At 46.5% G+C, this 5543-nt stretch overlaps 1 pseudogene; it reads left to right on the top strand.

Moving 5' to 3' along the window:
* The first annotated feature begins 2929 nt into the window (after positions 1-2929).
* LOC136465104 (high-affinity nitrate transporter 2.1-like) lies at positions 2930-3889 on the top strand (annotated as a pseudogene).
* The last annotated feature ends 1654 nt before the right edge of the window (positions 3890-5543 follow it).

Genomic DNA, 5543 nt, shown 5'->3' with positions numbered 1-5543 from the left:
GCTACATCCACTGAACCTGACACATCCATGCCAACATCTCCAACACTGGTTGATCCACCACTATCACTGACTTGTGGCAATACACTACCTCCACCAGCTGCATCTGCTATTCCATCAAGATGGGTGACAAAATGATAATCATTTTCAACACCAAAATCTACATTTTCATTAGAAACAGTGTCTGCATTCCACTGCCAGCTCCTGGACTCCTCAAATATAACATCCCTGCTGACTACAATTTTGTTGGTATAAGGATTGTACATCCTATGAGCCTTGCTTCCTTCTTCAACTCCAAAATACACCATTGGAGTGCTCCTGTCATCTAACTTTTTCAAATGTGGCACTATATTTTTCACATGACCAACACTGCCAAACAACTTTAGATGACCCAAGTGTGGTTTTCTCCCATTCCACACCTCATATGGAGTTTTAGTTCCCACAACCTTTGTTGGTAGCCTATTCAACAAATAAACTAAGTGCCTAACAGCTTCTCCCCAAAACCTTCCTGGCACTCTCATGCTTTTTAGTAGTGATCTAGCCATGTTCATGATAGTTCTATTCTTCCTTTCTACTACACCATTTTGTTGTGGTGTATAGGGTGTTGTGAACTACCTTTCAATCCCTGCCTTTTCACACACACTTCCCTGAAAGAACCAGCTAAGAACTCTCCCCCTCTATTTGACCTCACTACTTTGATGTGCTATCCCAAATTGTTTTCTGCTATAGCCTTAAACTTTACAAATGCACTACTTGCCTTATCTTTAGACTTAAGCATAAACATTGTCTTCCATCTAGAACAGTCATCAACAACAAGCATGAAATATTTGTTACCTCCTGTAGTTGCAGGTGTGATAGGACCACAAAGGTCAATGTGGAGTAGCTCAAGGGGCTTGGTAGCATGGCACTGTGCCTTCTTTGGAAATATCATCCTTGTTTGCTTCCCTGCCATGTAGGCTTCACACACTTCTTCAGGATGAGCAATTGTAGGTATACCTCCCACCATGGACTTCTCTGACAATAGCTTCATGGTATGAAAATTTGCATGACCCAACCTCCCATGCTAAAGCCAAGCATCTTCAGTCACCTTTGTCAGCAAGCACACTAGTTTAGAGTTTTTCAGAGCAACTTGATACAATCGATTTGCTGCACGCTCAACTCTCATAACAAGCCTCTGACTGCTCTTCTCCACCACCTCTAGCTAGTCATCATCCATGATGATCTTGTGCCCGATTTCAGTGAGTTGTCCTAGATTGATCAGATTGCTCCTCAATCTAGAAATGTAATAGACATCTGGCAACAACCATTGGTCACCATTCTTACACTGAAACACCAAAGTTCCCCTCCCCTGATCTCCATAGCTGAACCATCTCCAAACCTGACCCTGCCTACAACACCAGCATCAAGGTCCTAAAACATGTCTGCATTCCTAGACATGTGGTTACTCGCTCCATTGTCCAAGTACCAAGCATCTCCTGCCTTCCTCTCGCCACCAGTAAGATGTAGCTTGGGCATCACCTTCCCTTCGTCTAGGAACACAACATTGCGCTGCACACCCATGATCACTAGTGACATGTGCTCGAGTGGCTCCAACACCTCCGTGATCATGAGCATCAGCGCCGGCTCGACGTCAACACCACAAGCATGGTGAGCTTCATCTCCCTTCTTTTCTTCCCCTGGACATCGACTGGCATAGTGGCCATACTTGTGACACTTAAAGCATTTGATGTGGCTTTTGTCACGCTTACCACCGCCTTCCTTGTCGGATGCCTCCCCGTGCCCACCATGGCCACGGCTTTGCCTGCCGCACCCTCGGCCTCGGCCACGACTCCTGCCATCCTGCGCTCTCCCCTTCCCCGAGGACTCCCCACCAAACTTCTTGTGTCGCGCCTCCCACTCATCCTGCATGAGCAATAGTTGACCACCATCACCCCTAGATCCTCCTCCTCCCCGCTGGATCCTCTCCTCGTAGGCCTTCAGTCATCCAACCGCCTCCTCAAATGCCAATTTCTTCAGATCAAAGAACTGCTTGATCTCGACAACCACCATGATGTACCGATCTACCATAGTGTCGAAGAGCTTCTTCACCATGGCCTGATCGTCCAAGGTTCCACCAAGATTCCCATACTTCACCGACATCGCCAAGATCTTGCTGGCGTACTGGTCCACCTTCTCGTCATCCTTCATGCATAGTGCATCAAACTCGCACTTAAGCGTATGCAATCTCGCCTCCTTCACATGATCCACTCCCACAAACCACTCCTTGAGGCAGTCCCAGACCTCCTTCCCTGTCTTCTTCTTTGCCACTTGCATCAATAGATCATTGGGCAGACATTGAAGGAGATGTGCCCTCGCCTTCTTGTCTTTGGCCATCCTCGCCGCCACGGTCGCCTAGCCCTGCTACGCCGTCTCCAACTCCCTCGATGGCTCTACCACCTCCCACACACCTTGATCCTCCATAATTGCTTACACCCAGATACTCCAGCTCATGTAATTGGCTCCCGTTAGCTACGGATATGCAAACTGCTCACCGCCGCCACCGCCAACCCCACCGCCGGAACTGCCAGAGCATGTCTCACTCATCGCCACAAACTATGAAGATCAGGCATGTGATTATGGCTCTGATACCAAATGTTGGTTTTAGAACGCACAAATCGTAGCCATATATGCAGTGGCTACCCTAAGAACAAGAGGAATCACAGATCAAGAACATGCACACACTAGAACACAATATGACGAACGACAACTGTCGGCTGACAATGCTATTTTCCACAGATGTTAATGACTAGCGCATACACGATTACAAGGTAGTTTTTGACACACAACACACACTGATGTCCTGGCTACTTATACCATTAGCTGTACTACACAATGCTGAGCTAAACAACTGCCTAAACATAGATACAAGAGACTAAAAATAAACTGCTAGGCGATGTCGTGGTTGTGGGCGCGCTCACCACGTACTCGACAACTGTCTAAATTCAAACTATGGCTTCCCGCTCTCAGCTTGGTCCAGGCACTGACATGGCTTCACCATGATAGAATTACACCATCAGGCAACCTTGGGACATTGCAGAAGAAGGGCAACATCAACAAGGACAAGTTCTCCAAGGTGTTGTGGTACGCGGTCACCAACTACCGGACCTGGATCTTCATCCTCCTCTATAGCTCCTGCATGGGTGTCGAGCTCACCACTGACAACGTCATCGCCGAGAACATGTACGACCGCTTCAACCTCGACCTCCATGTTGCCGGCACCATTGCCGCCTTCTTCGGCATGGCCAACATCATCGCGCGGCCCACGTGCGACATCCTCTCCGACATGGGCGCACGCTACTAGGGCATGCGTGCCCGCCTCTAGAACATCTGGATCCTCCAGACCGCTAGTGGTGCCTTCTGCCTCTGGCTGGGGGGTGCCAGCACACTCCCCGTCTCTGTCGTCGCCATGGTGCTCTTCTCCTTCTATGTGCAGGCTACCTACGGCGCCATCTTCGGCTTCATCCCCTTCGTCTCGTGTCGCCCCCTCGGCATCATCTCTGGCATGACCAGCGTCGGCGACAACTTTAGCGCGGGGCTCACGCAGCTGCTCTTCTTCACCTCCTCCACCTACTCCACCGCTAGGGGGCTAGAGTACATGGGCATCATGATCATGGCGTGCACACTGCCGCTGGTGTTTGTGCACTTCCCACATTGGGGATCCATGTTCTTCCCGGCAAGCACCACCGCCGATGAGGAGAGCTACTACGGCTCCGAGTGGAACGACGACGAGAAGAGCAAGGGACTCCATAGCGCCAGCCTCAAGTTCTTCAAGAACAGCCGCTCAGAGCGCGGCAAGCGCAACATCATCGTCCAGGCCGACGCAGCCACCACCGCCACGCCGGAGCACGTCTAAGTTTAAGATCAATCCATGTTCACTTCCTATTACCTGTTTGTATGTATATTCCTAGCTTGTTATTACTGTGCGCGCATAGCTGTTTTAAATTTACATTCTAGGCCTTATATCGCGACACTCGTTTCCACCTCAATTGACATGTGTTGAGATGAATACAAGTGTGGCGAAATAAACCCCAAGTGTGGTGAGGCACAAGTATGTACTGGTGAGTACAAGCTAAAATTACATTTTTGTTGTGTATAATAATGTGTATTGTTGCTGGTTATAAGCACAAAATTTATGTTGACATGTTTTTGCAAGCACATTGCCATTCCTTCGGTGTCACAAATATTTTGTGATGTGTAATGCATGTATTGGACTTGGCACACTATCCCAAAACCATTGTCGGTTCGAATCGGCTTTCACTACCGAATTTTGAATCGGCAATGGATAATCGACAGTATGGACTTTGGCTTTTCACCCGTCAGTGATGTCTATTTTCACACACACAAAACATTGAGCCCTGCATGTCTGCCCCTGCACCCACTACCATCGCGCTCGCACTAGGGTGAGGCGTGGGGAGGAGGAGAGTGGAGGGGAGAATTTCTAGAGAGAGATGGTCACGCCAGTCGTTGGGACCAAGGAGAGGAGGAGAATAGAGTAGCTTCACATCACAATAAAGCACTAGTTTGAATTCCATGTCTCTAATAACATGATCCTTGGTTGGATATTTGATTTTTTTATCAATCTTGTGATCAACAAGTTTTCCTCTTGATCACTTCCCTTGAATTGCTAAGTTCTTGATCAACTCTCTTCCTTTTTATTAGGAATGCTATCTATGTAGCTAAAATAACCAATCTTTGGAATTCCATATGATTCAGGATTACCTCTTGATCATATAACTTTTTCCTCCTCTTCATGCGATCTTCTTTTCTTGCCAAAATGTGTCCAAGTAAGCTTATCCACAATATCTTTCAAGCCCATAAAGTGCTCGACCGCATTTCTTGATCTTCCAATCTTGATCAAAATATCCACAAGAAGTGATTTCCAAATCTATCTCCAATTCTCCATGCAAGAAAAGCAATTTTTTGGGACCATCTTATCTCCATTATATCTTGTCTCTTTGTCACGTAACATTTGCTTGCATTGCTATTTTTCACTTTGATACGTGACATGAGTTTGATATACTCATTTGCAATTAAACATATCCAAAACTCATTAAACCCATTAATCATTTAATTGTTTTCCCATTCAACCACCAAAATTCACTAGGGGGCCAAGGTGCACTTTCATGCACAATATGCTAATTACACACTCATTGTCATAGAAGGATGCACTAAATAATTATTTTGCCTCAATGTTGTACTTAATACTTTTGCTGGCTGTGCACAGCTGAAGATGAATTATGTTAAATTTTGCATGGCCAATAAATATGCCACGTGAAAAAATGACCAATATTATAGCAACATTTGGTTGCTCTATTGGGTCCATGTGTTTCACCTATCTAAGCATGCCACTTGGTCTAACAAAGCCAACTATTTAGGCACTCTTCTCCTTTACTAAAGATATATGAAGCCAGACTTCTTCTCACATCAAAAGTACTCACACAAGGGGGAGGACTAATGATGGTGAATTTACTTATTTCTTGTTTACAGCTTCCATGATGTGTACAATG

Source organism: Miscanthus floridulus, chromosome 7 (genome assembly GCF_019320115.1).
Source record: "Miscanthus floridulus cultivar M001 chromosome 7, ASM1932011v1, whole genome shotgun sequence".
NCBI lineage: Eukaryota > Viridiplantae > Streptophyta > Magnoliopsida > Poales > Poaceae > Miscanthus > Miscanthus floridulus.
The sequence above is the reverse complement of the archived record's forward strand: the minus strand, read 5'-3'. Positions and strand labels throughout refer to the sequence as shown.